Below are 19,986 nucleotides of genomic sequence, written 5' to 3'. Positions count from 1 at the left end.
TATTAAAAATTATCATGCAATGAGTACACCAGGTCCCCCTAAGCAAAAACCTATAAATGGTGGCTGATGAGTTCTGGGAACACCCAAATGCTACTCCTGGTGATTGAATGGATTCTCAGGAGACTAGAGCTGTGTCAGCAAGCCTCCAGCACGGCCTTGCCGGTTACATTGCATCCTGAGGGAAAAAGGATTCTCATGTGCTCGGCATAGAGTTTCAAAAAGAGTGCCCAGAGAAAACGATTAAGTCCATCTGTCATCAGCAGTGTGAGTGCTGCCAGTCTAGAGTCACGTGTACGTCCCTAAAGTGGTGAAGACAGCCACAGCTTAACAGTACTAACAATAACCTAAGCAGCTCCACCCCACACTGACCCCGCCCTCTGAGAGCTCACCAAGCAACCTACCCTTTATAATTCATCCTCTCATATAAATTTCCTACAGGGTGGAAAATGAACAGCCCATCTAACACCTGTGTTTTTGTCCACCACTACATATACATTTCTATAATAATTGTAAAGTGGCCGGGTGTGGTGGCTCACGCCTATAATCCTAGCACTCTGGGAGGCCTAGGCGGGCTGATTGCTCGAGGTCAGGAGTTCGAAACTAGCCTGAGCAAGAACAAGACCCCGTCTCTACTATAAAAAAAAATAGAAAGAAAGAAATTGGCCAACTAAGATATATATAAAAAAAAAATCAGCCGGGCATGGTGGCGCATGCCTGTAGTCCCAGCTACTCGGGAGGCTGAGGCAGGAGGATCGCTTGAGTCCAGGGTTTGAGGTTGCTGTGAGCTAGGCTGACGCCACGGCACTCACTCTAGTCTGGGCAAGAAAGCGAGACTCTGTCTCAAAAAAATAAATAAATAAATAAAATAATTGTAAAGTAATATATTGGCATTCTGACTTACCAACATGTGCCTCTTATAAGTTTGGTGAGTATGATACAGCCCTGAAAAAATGAACAACTCTGATACATTGAAAAAAAAATAAAAAACCTTTTTGAAACTTACAAAGCTGACACATCATTATTGCCCAAAGTCCATAGTTTACATTAGGGTTCACTCCTGGTGTTGTATATTCTTACAGGTTGAAGAAATATATAATAATATATATTCACCAGTATAGGATCACATACAATACTATTACCACCCTAAAAATCCCCTGTAATCCACCTATTCTTCCCAGATTTTTTTTTTTATCATTATGTATTTGTATGTATTTGCCAAGCCGTCTTCTCAAAAGTGGCACCTCAAAACTAACCACTTGGTGGCACCAAAGCAAAAGTTAAATTTTAAGGTCTGGCCTAGACCAGCATCCAGAAGGGCAGTTTTCACCTACAAGGAAACAGAAGGCATGTTTCTCTATGATCCGATGATTTAGGTCCATAAATCAACTTGTTTATACATGAAAACAGGCAGGAAAATCCTGTTCATCCACAGGGGGGAGAAAACAGGTTTAGTGTTTTGAAACATTTTGAAAATCACGACTATTTTATAGTCTGGCCTACTTTTGGGGTGCTGGCCTGTCTAAGCATGTCTGACCAACTAGGCCAAGCCCTGAATCAGTCACTTCATGGTAATGGATGTGGTTTATACAGTAGACATTGGTAACCAGCCTGCAGCTAGCTGATTCACTAGCCCCTATCCCCACCAAATGTACTGGTCACTAGGGCTCAGGAGCACTCAGCTCATGGGTGCCTCGCTGCTCCCATGCTGGAGTTGCACATTACCTAGAAATAGTCATGTTTATTCCCACACCTTTTTGTGGCAATGTATCTGTCACTCTAATTATGTGCTTTAATGTAAAAGTACATGAGCTGATGAAATGAGTGTAAAATAAGGAGTTATTATTGCTATGAAAACTAGGTTGACTGCTTTGGAAAAACTCCATGAGGGTGAGTTGCAAAAAAAAAAAAAGAAAAAGAAAGAAAATTAGGTGTAGGCAAGACTCCTCTAGGAGCTTAGGAAAAATATCTTTAAACATCCTTCATTTCATATAAATGGGTTTTTTTCATGAAATAAAGCCCATAGATATGCATTAAAGTTTGGATTATATAAGAAAGAGGAAAGAACTCCAATTTGTGATCTCTACGCAAAGAAAAGGCATTTTGCATTACGAGTGGTTTTTTTTTAAATGTATATTTCTGTTTTAAATTAAAATGTTTATACATACATGTATCATTCTTTATAAGACCCCATTTAACTGAAACTTTTTTTTTTGAGACAAAGTGTCACTCTGTTGCCCAGGCTAGAGTGCAGTGATGTCATCATAGTTCAATACAACCTCAAAGTCCTGGGTTCATGCTGTCTTCTTGCCTCAGCCTCCCAAGTAGCTAGGACCACAGGTGTGTGCCACAACATCTGGCTCATTTTTCTACTTTTTTATAGACAGGGTCTCACTATGTCGCTCAGGTTGGTCTCGAACTCCTGGCCTTATTCAATCTCCCTACCTATGCCTCCCAAAGTGCTAGGATTGCAGGCATGAACTATTGCGCTTGGCCTGACACTTTTCAGTAAACAGGTGAACCCCTAGCCTCTGCTATACAGTGAAGCTCAGGAAGAGAAATGGGGAAATGGAGAAGACAGAAAGGTATCTGTCCCATCCCAAAAGCCTGCGCCTGAGCCGTAGGGAAAGAAGAGGTGCTGAAAGAAATGAAAAGCTCTGTTTTCAGCAGGAACACATGCAACATGGCTTAGATCCTCTACAGGTTGACCCAGTGGGGAGCCTGGGTATTCTCCCCACTTCTGCACAGAACAAGCCTTGTTCTGGTCCCATCAGGGCCCTTGCTGGCCTGGAGCATCACCATAAGAGCACAGGCAGAGACCACGATTCCAACATGAGGTGGGCACAGATGGACACAGCTGTCTCTAAGGTGTTCAGTGAACAAGAGCTAGCCCAAAGATGCCCACAGGAAAGAATGGAATGGTTAGGATACAGAGAACCAACAAGGTGCCTAACAGGACCAGTTCTTTTGAGCACATGTAAAACCCTTGGGAACATTTAGAAATAGTTGTAAATGGGTATGCTGCAGTGGGCTGAGGGCCTGTTTGAAAAGGAGGCAAGAGAAAAAATAAATCAGTGGCATTTTGGTGACAGAAAGGAAACCAACCAACCACTTTCCATTCAAAACAGTGGGATAAAAGTTCTTCTAATATTTCCCATCAGGTTTCAGCTGAAAGTAAGACCCCTTTCATTTTCCTGACTTCTCAAAAACATTATCTGGCCCTTTTAAAACATCTTGCAAGGACTTTACTACTGAGGTCTGATCATGTCTGCCTTAGCGCTCAGTTTCAAACATGGTGTGATAATGCCTGTGAGTCATGTGCTCAGCTGCATTCTGATCATTTATACCTAATGGCTTTCCTAGGAGGAAATTAATATCTTGATTTAATCTACACTGTTATCCACCATGTCGTGGTTAACAGTGTGTACTCTAGAGTCAGAGGACCTGAGTTAAAACCCCAGCTCCTCTGTTTACAAATTGTGTGACCTTGAAGACTATGTCCCTACCTGTGAAGTGAGAGTAACACCCATTTACAGTGTGGTGTTCAGCACTCAAAGGGCTACTGTAAGAAAGGAGCTTAGCCCGGCAGCCTGGATCGCATTAACAGGGTGCCACTGCTGGAGTATAGAATTTGCTTCTACTGGTGTATTTCAACCTGCAGAGACAGGAATCTGCTCTTCCACTCCCTCCCTAACAAAACCACTTATATCGGTTTTCTCTCTGAAAATGAGAAACATGCAAAGGTCTCTCTTCAAATGTTCAGAAAGTTGTCACTTCAAATACCAGGGGCAAAGGTCTCTTTTTTATTCTATTTCTCTCTTCTGTAAAACAATCTCTTGTCAATTTAGGAGAGAGTTGAAACAACCAATGGCCCTCCCATGGCTCCACTCAGATTCTCCAAAGAGGATGAGGGCTCAACGCCCTCCAGCGTCCATCTCTGTGGTGGCAGGATTTAAAGGGAAGGGGAAAAAGAAGGGTCCACTGAGGGGCCAGAGAACACAGAGTGAAATCTGTGGACTCTGTAGTCCCTTTGTCCCCCCTTTCTACCTCAATATCCCCTATTAAAGTCATGTGACACCATGTGGGCAAGGGACAGACATATCGTCACTCCATCCCGGAGAAGTGAACATACAGCCCACTCCCCTAACTGCCTGTGTAGGGCGAACTCATTACCTCATCAAATTCAACAATCAATTCCTGTAATTCCATCTCTGAAGTTACACAGCATCAAAAGAGTGAGCCAGCTGGCAACTCAGGCAGGACTTTGCAGGATGTGCACACCAACAACCCTCAGCATCGCAGGCCCAGAAATGCTTATATTGGTAGTGTTCCCAGAGCTGATCTAAATCTTAGGGATCAATTCTCACCAACAAAGCTTACAAAGAACAGATGTCATCAAATCCGTTTATTGATCCATAGGGAAAGATGGTATCAAAGGTCCAAGTGGACTCCCATGCTTCCTTCTGAAGAGCCTGAAACTTCCTGCAGAAATTGATTTTTAAGCAGAGACCCAACCATCAGGGTAAAGACAGCAAGACTAATGGGGAAGAAAGGAGGGGAGGGGAAAGTGTTCCAGGCTACAGTTCAGCAAGTGTAAAGGGCCCCAGAAGCAATGAGTGGAGAGTTTACATTTCAGAGTCCCTCCTAACTGGGTGAGTCTCAGTTCACAAGTTCTGTACCCCTCCCAGGAATGATTCACTTAGAATTTTCTTCCCGTTGAGTACCTGAAAGTTGAGTGTGCATGGAACCAGAGCAAAGGCCTTGGGAATGAAGGACAATTCTCTGCAAACAGGTAATTCACAAATACGTAGTACACAGACATATTTGTTAGATGTGCAGTGTTTTCAGGTGTTTTTAATTAGTTGCCATCTTTTAAAAAATTGGGTGATTTCTTATAAAAACTTAAATTTTAGGTTTCTCTTGGAGACTGACATTTCTACAAAGCAATAATAGTTAGAGTCAATAACTGTACCCTGGGTCTGGAGCTCCCTGCCCTCATTTTCAGATAAACTCTCAAGGTGGAGTGGTTCCCTCTACAGATGGCTACTAGCAAGTATGATATGTTGTTTCTTACATTAGTGTTTTTCTTAAAGAAATTTTATTTCAAAGGAATATACACATATATAATATTCATTTAGGGATAGTGATGTAATTCACCTGGGGAAAGTCAATTTAAAGGTAACGACTTTTTTAAACCAAGTAGTTAAAATTCTTTATATGCTCTTATTTATTCCGATAGATATTGTTATTATCCTAATTTTATTACTGAGGAACTCAAGGCTTGAGGAAGTGAGATGATTTCACCAGGGTCACAGACAATTGGCAAGTGGGCAGAGCTAGAATAAAAAGGCCTGGCAGGTCTACCCCAGAGACACTACTTGATTTTGCGTTCTACCAAAAATCACGGGTGGCCATTGATAACAAAGTTGTCTTAGTACCCACTGGTCATTTAAGGACCGCTGTGGTTCGGGAGAAGCTGACTCCTCCCAGCTTCAGATATGGGACACATGAATGCACCAAGCCAACTGATCCCCTTCATCACAGTGATTATTTCAGCGGTGAGCATGTGATAACAGTCAGGTAGGTCAGAATAAATCTCAGGACTTTTGCTAAAAATTCTGAGACAAGGACACTCTCCTTTTCTGCTCTGTGAGAATAAGGAAGCAGATGGTCCCAGCAATTGCTGATTGCTATCTTGGGATACAACGTGAAGCTAACCTTATAAGGATACTGAATGACGGAGTTGATCTGTCAAACAGAGAAGAGAGAAAATGAGTCAAATGAGTCCTAGTCACATAGTATGGGCCCTCCATAGAGCTTTGCTAATGCCAGCATCACTCACGGACTGCTGATAAATAAGATTCCCTTTTCTGCGTAAGCCAGTTGGTAGGGTTTTCCACCGTCTCCAACTGAAAGGCATCTCACGGATACGGAATTCTGTCCAGTGAAGCAACCCATCTAAAAAGAGCTTCCAATGCATGGACACACTCAAATGGCACCGTCTGTAACAGGCCACGTGCTTTCTACCCTGCATCCACCCTGAACATACACAACACACTTCTCAGAATAATTGACACACAATCTAGCTGTGTCCCAGAATTTAAAATGTTAACTATGCATTCCCTTTTTCTATGTGTCCTTCTCTCCAAAATTTCTCTGACTTCTTCAGAATAGGCTTTAAAAAAAAAAATACAGCTAACAGGGTACTTGGACAAACAAAAGCAAGAAAAAGGAGATATATACTGATGCCACCTGCATGAAGATGTCAGTTGTTGTCTATTGGATCAAAAGCGCTGCCGACACATGAATGAGCCCCGCAAGAACACAAAGTTCACTCTTAACTGTTCCTTTGATGAGACAGAACAGTGCATGTCAAGTATCAGAAGTACAATACCTATGCCCAAAATCTTCTTGTTCTTTAGTTAAAGGGTAATTTGAGGAAACCCCAACTCTGTTTTTATAACTCCCTAAAACTGCAAGCAAAAGTTAATGTGCATCTCTGGGGAGAAAGTTCATAGCTTTAATCCAAAAGAGTCTGTGTTACAACAAAAAATTATAAACTTAAGGAAAATTCCAATTTAAGGAAGTAAAGGATAATTATGGTTTTTTAAAAAAGTAACTAAAATATTTTTATTCTTTTACTTATTTTACTCTATAGTAAATATTTATCACGGGAATTCAAGAAAAAAATTATCATGGAAATTCAAGAACTAAAAATTATCATGGGAATTCAAGAAATGAAAGTAATTGTTCATGTTTATTACTGACATTTATTACACACATTTCCCCCTAAACTTTAAAAAGTTAAGTAGTTCAAAACCACAATGAGATACCACCTAACCCCAGTGAGAATGGCCTGTATCAAGAAATTCCAAAACAACAAATGCTGGAGAGGATGTGGAGAGACAGGAACACTCTTACACTGCTGGTGGGACTGCAAATTAGTGCAACCTTTATGGAAAAGAATTTGGAGATACCTCAAACAGCTAAAAATAGAAATACCATTCGATCCAGCAATAGCATTGTTAGGCATCTACCCAAAAGAGCATAAGACATTCTATTCTAAAGACATCTGCACCCGAATGTTTATGGCAGCACAATTCACTATTGCAAGGACATGGAAACGACCCCAGGGCCCGTCAATTCATGAGTGGATAATTAAAATGTGGTATATGTTCACAATGGAATATTACTCAATTCTAAGAAACGACAGCGAGCTAGCACCGCTTATACTATCCTGGATTAAGCTTAAGCCCATTATCCAAAGTGAGGCGACACAAGATCAGAAAAATGGGCTCCACATGTACTGGCCATCAAATTGGTACTGACTGATTAAAACTATAGTGCTCAAATGGTGGTAGTGTTCACCAGGGATTCAGGGGTTTGGGAGGTAGACCCACATCTTAGGGATGTGATGAGCACTGTGGAGGAGAAGAGCATACCTCTAACCCTTCCTAAGGAGAGGCAAAGATATAAAATGTAACCAAAATGTAAAAAAAAAGAAAAAACATTTATCAGGTGTGGGGCAGGTGGGAGGGGGAGGAGGGGAGGAGTGTATACCTACGTAATGAGTGCGATGCGCACCACCTGGAGGATGGACCGCTAGAAGCTCTGACTCAGTGGGGGCAAGGGGGTGGCAAGGGCAATATATGTAACCTTAACAACATTTGTACCCCCATAATATGATGAAATTTAAAAAAATTTTTTAAAGTTAAATAGTTAACAGATACTGCCAGTTTAAAGAGTTGATACAACATACTATCCTACCACATTTCTCACTATTGAACTATTATAAATAGTCTCTTATTATGAATAGTTCAATTAAAGAAAATTGTTTAATGAGGAGAATCATGGAGTTGAAAATTGTAAAGCCATTACATGTAGAATAATTAAGTTTCCTCTATTTCTTAGAATTCTAGCCTTATTAATAAATAATTGTTTTCTGGTTACGAAAGTTAATATGTTTGTTTTATTTTTAAAATTTGGAAAACACAAGAAGCCTAAAGAAATAAAAGTTATCCATATACTCACCACCTAACAATAACCACTGTTAACACTTGACAATCAGCAAGTCATTATTCTCTACACTTAAGTATAGTTTTTACAAAATTGGGGTATTACTATACATTGTTTTTTAAATCTGCTTTTTCACTATTTTGTGAAATATTAACTTTGAGAGCACAATGCCTAATAGTTCATAAGCAAAAATTTTTAACTATGTAGCCTAATGTTTTTATATAGTAATTTGTGATTTTGTGAGGTAGTTATTACTACTTTATGTTGCAGATAAGGAAACAAAGATTCAGATTCAGACTTTTTTTCCCTTTCTCTTTTAGAAACCAGGTCTCACTCTCTCACATAAATTGGAGTGGAGTGGCATGATCATAGATCACTGCAGCCTCGAACTTCTGGGCTCCAACAGTCCTCCTGTCTCAGACTCCCAAATAGCTAGGACTACATGTATGCACCACCACGCCCAGTTGATTTTTTTTTTTTTTAGAGATGGGATCTCTCACTATGTTGACCAGGCTGGTCTTGAACTCCTGGCCTCAACCAATCCTCCCACCTCAGCCTTCCAAAGTTCTCGGACTACAGGCATGAGCCACCATGCCCAGCCTGCCTTTTCACTTAATATATTATAAGCAGATAATTCCATTTGTGTTGAAAAACTTTTAACTTTTCCTGAAAACATACTCTGATTATAATTTTGAGCATAATTTGTGAGATCCATTTTCCTATAATTATATGACAATTCCCATTGTGAAAATACTCTCTGTGGGTGTGATGGCTAACACCTGTAATCCTAGCACTCTGGGAGGCTCAAGAGGAAGGATCCCTTGAGGTCAGGAGTTTGAGGCTAGCCTGAGCAAGAGTGAGATCCTGTCTCTACAAAAAAATAGAAAAATTAGCCAGGCATAGTGGCGCATGCCTATAGTCCCAGCTACCTGGGAGGCTGAGGCAGGAAGATCATTTGAGCCCAGGAGTATGAGGTTGCAGTGAGCTGTGATGATGCCATTGCACTCCATCCAGGACAACAGAGTAAGACTCTGTCTCAAAAAACAAAACTCTCTGGCAGAATATGTATTATTTGTATAATTGCTGTTTTTCTAATAAGTTATATTACATTCATACTATTTTGGTCAGATTAAAGAAGCCATTTACATTTTAGCATCACCTTTGACCCCTTCATTTCACATTGCTATTTTAGTTACTAAGCTTAAAAATAGTTGAAAACTATGATCTATCTTTTTTCAGGGTTGTTATTAATTCCAAATGCTCCTTAAAAAACATTATATTCTAAGAAATTAACCACTATATATAGGGTAAATGTCTTGAAAAATATAGCTTACAAAGTTTTTAGTATTATAGATTATAATAATTTCACTTTTCTCAGATTAAAAATGTGAGCATTTAATAAAACATTTTACTAGTGGAGAGAGTCCATATTTTGATAACCAGCTGGGCCTTTACTGCGGTAACATATTTATCAGTCACGCTCAGCATTGGTCTAACACATCTGCCCACCCCACAGAAGGGATCTTGGCTCTTCATTCATCTTCTCCCGTAGTATCTTTGTGGCAAATGCCAAACCAATGTCTAGCTAGATATGGGAAGAAGAACCAACTCTACAACACAAAAAGATGATTAGTGACATGTTCCATCCCCCAGAATTTGTCATTGTGAGTATTTTAAACCTCTGCCCAAAAATACATGAAGGAATACCACTGTCAGATAAAAATGCAATACACCTAAAACTGGACTTCTCCCCCTAACTATCCTCTAAACCATTTCTGCAGCCCAACTGCCTCATTTCCAATTATAGCATCATTATTATCACAGGCTCCTAGGATAGAAATCTTGGGAGTGACATTTGCTTCTGAAACTTCTCTCCTTTCCCCTTTAACTAAGTGTCACCAATCCACCTCCCAACACCATTTTTTTTCCCTGCTTACTGCTCAGGTGTTGTTCTTTCTTTTGAATTTCCACTGCTGCCCCCACTCCCAGGACTGATCATTTTCTTCCTAAACTGTTACAACAGCCTCTTACATGGTTTCCCCTCTAGTCAAACATAGCCATGTCGGTCTTCCAGGCTTACTTCCCAACACTCTGTTTCATCGTGTCATTACCCCCTAAAACAGGGGTCCTCAAACTTTTTAAACAGGGGCCAGTTCACTGTCCCTCAGACCGTTGGAGGGCCGTTGGAGAGTGCGGCGCACATTCCACACATGTGCACTGTGGGCCCAGGACGAGTCCGCTGCTAAGCAGGACAGGCAGAGGTACCAAGAACACCCGCTGGGCCGGATAAATGTCCTCAGCAGGCCGGATGTGGCCCGCGGGCCGCAGTTTGAGGACACCTGCTCTAAAACAAGCTCAGGTCCCCCACCTAGTTTTCAGAGCTTGTCTTAGTATGGCTCTGAGGTGCTTGTGCAGCCTACTTTGTACAATTTTCAAGGCTAGGCTCCTCCCTGTCCCGAACACTTCTCATAGGAAATCTTCCTTTCCTTGTCTGTACTTTCCTTCCCAACCTCCAAGGCCACATTCAAGTGCAATCTTTTCCAGGAATCTTTCTCACCTAGCCCATCCTACTCATATCTTTTCCTTCTCTGAACATCTATCTGAATTTCTGTAGTGGCTTTTAAATTTTACTTCACAATTCTGGATAAAAGAAATGTCAAATTGAATTTGACTTTCAACCTCCCCTCACCCTCCATGCCAGAGGTGTGGTGAGAAATTCAGTCTTGGTTTTGTTTTCAAAGTCTCTTTCCCTCCCAGGATCCAGAGGGCTGATGTCTTACTGGGGTCCTCATAGGGCCCACCCTGAGGCTCTATATCCAAGTCAATGTGTTCACCTGCAGGCCAAACTCAAGGTACAGGTCTTTCAACTTAGTGAAGCCACAGCATTTAAAGCTCAAATATTTCTATGCCCTTCTATCAGATATACTGTCACCTCTCATAAGAATGGGACACTTGTCCCTGATATTGGTGGGACCTGCCATAAGCTACCTGCCCCACAGCTTTCTCTTTGGGGAAGTCCCTTTCCAATCTTACCACTTCTCTCTGCCCCCATCACTCTCTAAATTTTAGAACCCCTCCCAATAAAGCCCCCAGCTAAGTTGTACTTTAAGTCTGCATTACAGCACATATCATAGCCTACATTATATTCTGAAGAGGCAGTAACACATTAATGTTAAGACCACAAGCCCCAGGAGCAAACAGGACTGGACTGCTATGCCCGCACGAGTTATTTAACTGCCCAGATCTTCAGTTTACTTATCTGAAGAGCCCTCATAGGAATGGCATGAGGATTAAATCAGGCTATAATAGCAGAAGTCCTAGTAGTAATGGCTTACACTTATCTAGGACTGTCCCCAACTAAGTACATTACATATATTGACTCATGTCATCCTCACAATATTTTATGGATAAGTAAACAGGTATAAAGGAATTAAGTAACACCCAAGATTACATAGTTAATAAGCAACAGAGAAAGGACTCAAACCCAAGCAGTTTGGCACAGAGTCTATGATCTTTATCACTACACTATATTGCATTCAACAATGGTAACTATTATTGTTAATAGAATTACTTTATTCTTAATATAGCTGCCTCCTTCACCAGCAAATTGGTATTAACTGATCAACACATAAGTGGACATATAGGAATAACATCTATCGGGTATCAGGCAGGTGGTGGGCGGAGGGGATGGGTATATACATACATAATGAGTGTGATGTGCACCAACGGGAGGATGGACATGCTTGAAGCTTCGACTCGAGGGGGATGGGGAGGCAAGGGAAATATACGTAACCTTAACATTTGTACCCCCATAATATGCTGGAAAAAATTTTTAAAAAAACGAAAAAAATATATATATATCCCTCTTTATGTAAGCCATAAGTTTCCTAAAGACCCCAAACATGCTGGCTCATCCATACAGCTGTCAGAGAGCTGGCTCTGAAAGCTGACCGCATGGCTTAGGAGCCTGCCTCCCCTGCTCACTAGCTCTAGTCTTGGGCAAATTGCTTTATGTTTTAGGGTAGTTGTGAGGACTAAATTATCTCCTACTTAAAAAGTACTTATCGGCCGGGCGCGGTGGCTCACGCCTGTAATCCTAGCACTTTGGGAGGCCGAGGCGGGCGGATTGCTCAAGGTCAGGAGTTCGAAACCAGCCTGAGCGAGACCCCCGTCTCTACCAAAAATAGAAATAAATTAATTGACCAACTAAAAATATATATACAAAAAATTAGCCGGGCATGGTGGCGCATGCCTGTAGTCCCAGCTACTCGGGAGGCTGAGGCAGTAGGATCGCTGAGCCCCGGAGATTGAGGTTGCTGTGAGCCAGGCTGACGCCACGGCACTCACTCTAGCCTGGGCAACAAAGTGAGACTCTGTCTCAAAAAAAAAAATAAATAAATAAATAAAAAATAAAAAGTACTTATCTTTTCAAAGAACCAACTGTTTGTTTCATTGATCTTTTGCATTGTTTTTTAGTTTTCCATTTAATGTTTAGTTCTGTTCTGGCCTTAGTTATTTGTTTTCTTCTGCTGGCTTTGAGTTTGGTTGGCTTTTCTTTTTCTAGTTCCTTGAGATGCTCTTCCTTTTCTAGTTCCATTAGATTGATAATTTGTGATCTTTCTGTCTTTTTGATGTAGGCATTTAAGACTATGAATTTTACTCTTGGGACTGCTATGCTGAATCCCATAGATTTGGGGGACTTGATTAAATTAAAAAGTTCTGCACAGCTAAGGAAATAATCAACAGAGCAAATAGACAACCTACAGAATGGGAGAAAATATTGGCATGTTACACAACCAATAAAGGGCTAAAACTAGAATCCACAAAGAACTCAAGCAACTCAGCAAGAAAAAAACAACCCCATTAAAAAGTAGGCAAAAGAAATTAACAGAAGCTTTTCAAAAGAAGATAGACAGGCCGGGCGCGGTGGCTCACGCCTGTAATCCTAGCTCTTGGGAGGCCGAGGCGGGCGGATTGCTCAAGGTCAGGAGTTCAAAACTAGCCTGAGCAAGAGCGAGACCCCGTCTCTACTATAAATAGAAAGAAATTAATTGGCCAACTGATATATATATAAAAAAATTAGCCGGGCATGGTGGCACATGCCTGTAGTCCCAGCTACTCGGGAGGCTGAGGCAGAAGGATCGCTCGAGCCCAGGAGTTTGAGGTTGCTGTGAGCTAGGCTGACGCCACGGCACTCACTCTAGCCTGGACAACAAACCGAGACTCTGTCTCAAAAAAAAAAAAAAAAAAAAAAAAGAAGATAGACAAATGGCCAATAAACATTTAAAAATATGCTCAATGTCACTGATCATCAGGGAAATGCAAATTAAAACTACAATGAAATATTACCTTACTCCAGTTAAAATGGCTCTTATTAAAGTCCAAAAACAATAGATGCTGGCATGGATACATAAAGAAAGGAACATTTATACACTGTTGGTGGGACTATAAATTAGTACAACCTCTATAGAAAACACTATGGAGATTCCTCAAAGAACTAAAAGTAAACCTACCATTTGATCCAGCAATCCCACTGCTGGGTATTTACCCAAAGGAAAAGAAGTCATTTTAGCAAAAAGACACCTGCACTTGAATGTTCATTGCAGCACAATTCACAATTGCAAGGATGTGGAATCAGCCCAATTGCCATCAATTCATGAGTGGATTAACAAAATGTAGTATATGTATGGAATATTACTCAGCCATGAGGAAGGATGAATTAAGCCCTTTTGCAACAATTTGGATGGAACTGGAGAGCATTGTGAAGTATCTAAAGAATGGAAAACAAACACCACGTGCACTTGCTATTAAACTAGAACTAACCGATGAGCACACATGTGCACAGAGGGAAGTAAAACTCAATGGAAATCAAGCAGGGCAGTGTGGGAAGGTGGGGATGGGTGAAAACCTACCTAACGGGTACAATGAACATTATCTGGGTGATGGCCACACTTATATAACCCTGTCTCAAGCATAATAAAATTGATACATGAAACCAAAAACATTCATACCTCCACAAAACCTTAAAATTTTCAAAAAGTACTTAGAGAAGCAAATGGCCACTACTATTATGGTACACTGATATATTTCACTATTTGATATGAGACGTGACATTATCTGTCTTCCCAGAATCTGGAACAGTGCCAGAGCTCTCAAAAAATACTCTCTAATGACCAACTTATCTGCATTGTTCTTCCTGTTTCATGTGGGTTTATCTTGTTTCTAAAATCGCACCTTAAAGGTAACACCTTAATAATAATAGTAATAATAATAGCTAACTTTTATTGAAGACTTGCTATGCACCAGGGACTGTTCTATGATTTTTTTTCATGTGTTTAATCATTTAATCTTCACAACCGCCCAATGTGGTCGACACAGCTTCCCTTTGGTATAAAGAAACCAAGGTGCAGAAATATTAAATATTAAATATTATATTAATATATAATACATGTTATGTGACCCAATGTCACATATCACACAGCCAGTACCTGGCAGAGCCTAATACTTAAACTACTGCACTTTGTTATCTTTTTTGTAACTTTTCATATTCCCTAGTATATTTGATAGACTTCAGTATATATGAAAAGGTACCAAAAGCATTTGTTGATTAAAATATTTTTCTTATTCTGATGCTGAATGAACTGTAAAAAAAAAAAAAAAAAAAAAAAAAAAAAAAAAAAATAAAATATTTTTCTTAGAATAGAATGAAGAATAAAAAAATTTTAATGTTTGAAATGTCTATCTAAAAAAGTCAAAATCTAAAAGCCACAGTTTATCTCAACATCAAATAGGCTTAGCTTTTGAAATGAGTATATCAGTTAAGCTGAATCATGAAGATGAGGTCCGACTTTTCCAGCTGTGGATGACTCAAAGGACTAAGATGTACTTCGCATACTTAACATCCTATTCTGATGGATACATAGCACAGAAATGATGCCTCTAAAAGAAGACATAACCCAGAGATCTGTTACAAAATCTAACCCCAAAACAAAGATTATAAATGTTTTAGGAGGTAAGCTTTTCCTTTCAACTCATTTCTGATTTTAAGGACAGAAATATTAGGCCTCCTTTCACAAACCTCTTTCCACAAAGGGTAAGAATCACAAATTGAAGAAATTCTCCAGGATAAATGAAGTTGAGACTCATTTAACTAAAACTGAATTAAAGCTTCATAGATTTAACACATATTTTTCTGCAATTAAGACTTCATAGGAAAACAAACGAGTTAGACTGGTCTGGTTGTAGAGTTATTTCAATGGAAGAATGGATTTTCATAACCTTGGGAAAATCTAGGCTTACAAGGCAAACCTTGCAGGGCTGAGCTCATCATGAAGACATGTTCCTTTTCATTGGCAAAAAGGGAAAGGAAGTGAGCCATGCCCTAAAAAACACCACTAGAGACATTCCAGCCGATACTTGATAAGGACTGGGAATGCTGCCATCAACTCATGGCTGGAAGAAGGAAAATTTGGATCAGAGAGCAGCTGACCAGGAGAAACCGTGTTAGGTATGGGAAAGATTTCCCATTAAACTTCAAACTTTCAACAAGGAAGTCATTTAAACCAGTGGTTTTCAAATGTTCTTTTTTGCTGCGACCTATAGTAAGAAATATATACATTATATCATGACCCATAAATATATACAAACATACATGCAAACTGAAACATGCATATTTGTAACTGAAACAATGCTTAACCTTACTATGTACAAAGCACTATGATATTTTCAATTCTATTCTACTATGTATTCTAAACACACTGGTTGAGAAAAACAGTGTTTTAAATTCTGACCAGCACAGGAGATTCTGAGGATACATCTTATAATGGCCATTATTCCTTCCTCAGAGCCCCACAGCCAACTTGGGAACGCTGTAATGGAGCATCTGCTCTTGAGGCAAGTGACTTGATCTTGAATACATGGATAAAGGCCACTCAGAAGGCTGTCTCCTCCATGTCTGGCCATCCCTCCCTATGCAAGCTCCTCCTCTTTCTGTCCCTTCAATGATGATTTGTTCCCCCCAACAGCTGTGTTTGATCCTTTTATCACTCTGAGTCTATTTCCATGGCTTTCCCTAATTGAAAGACAGCTGCTCATATACCCCATTCACTCCAATTCTCAGTGCTCATCTACCTCTTATACATTTCCCACTGAATTGTCCCACAGATTTCAAACTCATTAGGTCCAAAATTGTATTTATAATCTCTCTTCCCTATCTCCTCACCCAAACCTATTTCTTTTCCAGCTTTCCTTATCTCAAAGAATGGCACCTCCTCATCTTTTCTGTTTCAAATCAAATCCCTTCTTTAGGAAGCTTTTCCTGAACTCCTTAGATAAACTTGACACCTCCCACTTTTACACCTCCAGTACATTACAGGACCTCTAACATCCCTTATTGAACTTATTTCTTTTCATACTCATCTCTCCTCACTAGATATGAGCTTCTAGATCTGGATTTTATTTATACACGTATGAAGCATATAGTATAATGATAGCATAGAGTAGGCTCTCAATAAATGGTGACTATTATTTTCTAGGGCAACTAGGACCTTAAGATCAGCATACACTAATTAATTGTTCCATAAGTGTCTGCTGAATGAAAATATAACCAGTATGTTCTTGCCATCTATCTGAGGTCAGAGGACTGCTAAAGTATTAACACCAGTACCTTCTAGATTGTTAGGAAGCCAAAAATCTACTTTCATAGTCAAAGAAATGTAATATATATATATATATATATTTTGGCCTGTTGGCCTCTGTGTTAGCTTACTAGGGCTGCCATAACAAACTACCACAGATATGGTGGCTTAAACAATAGAAATTTATTTTCTCACAGTTTTGGAAGCTAGAAGTCTGGGATCAACGTGTCCCCAAGGTTGATTTTTTTCTGAGGCCCTTCTCCTTGGCTTATAGATAGATGGCTATCTTCATGTTCAAATGGCATTCTCCCTGTATATGTGTCTGTGTCCAAATTTCCTCTTCTGACAAATATACCAGACATGTTAGATTACAGCCCACCCTGAAGACCTCACTTTAACCTCATTACCTCTATTAAAGAGCCTTTTTCCAAATACAGTCACATTCTAAAATACTGGAGATTAGGACTTCAATATACGAATTTTGAAGGACACAATTCAAGCCATAACAGCCTCCTATTAGACAGTGAGCTCCTGAAAAGGCAGAAGCTATAGCTTAATCTTCCTTCTTAGTATCTGCTAAGGCTAGCAGAGTACCTGGAACAAAGCAGACTCTCAACAAATAATTTGTGGGATACATAAACTAAGGATCTTCCCAGAAGTACAGTCCAAATCTGTAGATAACTGTCCCCTCCAAATCTGGTGGTCAGCACCAAGAAAAATGTGGCTTTGCTCTTCCCTGAAAGTTTGATGTCATTGTTTCTAGACAGTCCATTGCTGAACAGCTAATTACATGGCACCCAACACATAGCAGAAAAATAAAACTCGTAAGACCAGATATCCAAAACCATTGACAGTATCCTTCTCTCCAGATCCATTCCGATACTCCCAGACTGACGGCCGTCATACATAGTTACAGTCAGATTCAAAGTCAAGAGAAAACTAACACTGCTCTGCCTGCGGAACAAGATATAGCAGCTTAGGAGAAATAGTAAAATGGACATCTGCTACTTTTTCCCTATCCACAAGGAAACTTCCCCCTTACTGTTCTGTATGATTTCAGTAAGTTGGTGAGAAAATGTCAAAATACTGGAGTGTGTGGCCATCTCGGACAGCTTTTGGTAACACCCTAGAAATGACTTAGCTACAGCCAAGGTAGCCTGTATGAATGTAGAGAAAATTCTGTCTCACTAAGACTGGGCTTTCTCCTGGTAGGAATGCAAGGCAACAGCAAGTCAGATAATCATGAAAGACTGTGAAATTTGAATTCTTGGCCCTGAGTCAATGATAATGCTAGAAGACACAGAAGAAAGGAAGGAAACATAACAAAAGATAAGATTGGGACCAAGAGAATTGGATGATTGCCTGATCCCCCACTTACGTCTTAATATATTCTCTTTTCCTGGTAAAGAGTGAATCACTGGGATGAAGCCACAGAATGAGGAACAAACTCAGAGGCAAAAATAAGCAAAATTAAGAGCTGAAGGATGGACAGAGCAGCAAAGCTTACTTCTAAGAGAGAAACTCCCAAGCCAGTGCCCCAAGTCCAGGATCAACCCCCAGAGTGAAAAAGGCACACAGACCAGCAGCTTGAGTTAAACTTTAATAATGCCTTGGATAATAAAAACCTATCACTGCTCCAAATCAATCTCCAGGTATCCTAAGCCACAGCACCACCAGAATTTAAACCCCTATTAGGAAAGTCCTACCGAAAATGCTTCTCAAATGTGTCCATGGATTTTGTGAGGGAACAGAAAACAGGTTCAATACTCAGCTAGGTATGTAAGGTAGTGAAGTATATTAACTATTGATACTACGTATGTGTCTGACACTGAAAGGAAAACTCTAATCATGGAACAATAGTGGCTAAATACAATGACCTCTGTAACAATCAAGGCTATCACCAATCTAGCATTCATGTTAAAGTGTATCAGTAACTTTCTACAAAGACACAGGGACCAAAAGACTTAGATGGAAACAACAGAAAAAAAAATAGGAAAAGATTAACTCTGGAAAACAGATTAGGTGGTAGAGATAAACGCAGGAAAAATTATATTCCTTGAATTGTATTAAGAATGGCTTTGAGGCCGGGCGCTGTGGCTCACGCCTGTAATCCTAGCTCTTGGGAGGCCGAGCCGGGCGGATTGCTCAAGGTCAGGAGTTCAAAACCAGCCTGAGCAAGAGCGAGACCCCGTCTCTACTAAAAATAGAAAGAAATTAATTGGCCAACTGATATATATATAAAAAAAATTAGCCGGGCATGGTGGCTCATGCCTGTAGTCCCAGCTACTCAGGAGGCTGAGGCAGAAGGATTACTCGAGCCCAGGAGTTTGAGGTTGCTGTGAGCTAGGCTGACGCCACGGCACTCACTCTAGCCTGGGCAACAAAGTGAGACTCTGTCTCAAAAAAAAAAAAAAGAATGGCTTTGAGCTGGGCATGGTGGCTCACGCCTATAATCCTAGCACTCTGGGAGGCTGAGGCGGGAGGATTGCTTGAGCTCAGGAGTTCAAGACCAGCCTGAGCAAGAGTGAGACCGTCTCTACTATAAATAGAAAGAAATTAGCCAAACAACTAAAAATAGAAAAAATTAGCCGGGCATGGTGGCAAGTGCCTGTAGTCTCACCCACTTGGGAGGCAGAGGCAGGAGAATTGCTTGAGCCCAGGAGTTTGAGGTTGCTGTGAGCTAGGCTGATGCCACAGCACTCTAGCCCAGGCAAGAGATTGAGACTCTGTCTCAAAAAAAAAAGGCTTTGATTTACAAAATCAAATAAGAATATTTATCTCAAACCACCTACACCCTATCAGTTTATTCACCACACTAACTGGGGAGCTGGTTACTCAATGAAGCCATTTCAAAAGGAGCTGCTGGGTGGAAACCTGACTGCTGCGTGCCTTCCCCTGTGAGAAGCGACTCCTCTGCGGCAGTACACCAGGCTGAATGGCGGTACCTACAGCGGCGGCTCCTAGAGAGGGCCCTCCAGGAGCAGCACTGCTATGAGGCATCCTTTTCTTATACCTTCTATGGAACAGTCTCCCACAAGTAATATAACCTACACTGCATTTCTATTAAATGGCACAGAGTCACAAAGGACCAGAGAAAAATTTCTAATTCCATGTGGCTGAGATCTGCCACTTACTTGCTGAGAGAAAATGTAATTTCCCAGACCCAGTGTATCCTCCCAACCTGAGAAAGCAGCCTTAGAGCCCAACGGGAAGGAATATTTAGGTTCTGTGGGCAAAGGAAAGAACACAGGGTAGGTGGGGCCACGATGAGCAAGGGCAAGCCTGGGATGATTCTGCCAGAGATATTTTAACACTGATGAACACGAGGCTTTCGTTG

At 40.6% G+C, this 19,986-nt stretch overlaps 1 protein-coding gene across 1 annotated transcript in view; it reads right to left on the bottom strand.

The window, feature by feature from the left end:
• Positions 1–19,986, bottom strand: part of GIPC2 (GIPC PDZ domain containing family member 2) — an 83,917-nt gene that overhangs the window by 19,477 nt on the left and 44,454 nt on the right. The window lies entirely within an intron of this gene.

Source organism: Microcebus murinus, chromosome 2 (genome assembly GCF_040939455.1).
Source record: "Microcebus murinus isolate Inina chromosome 2, M.murinus_Inina_mat1.0, whole genome shotgun sequence".
Taxonomy (NCBI): Eukaryota; Metazoa; Chordata; class Mammalia; order Primates; family Cheirogaleidae; genus Microcebus; species Microcebus murinus.
Note: the sequence above shows the minus strand (reverse complement) of the source record. Positions and strands in the feature narration are given on the sequence as shown.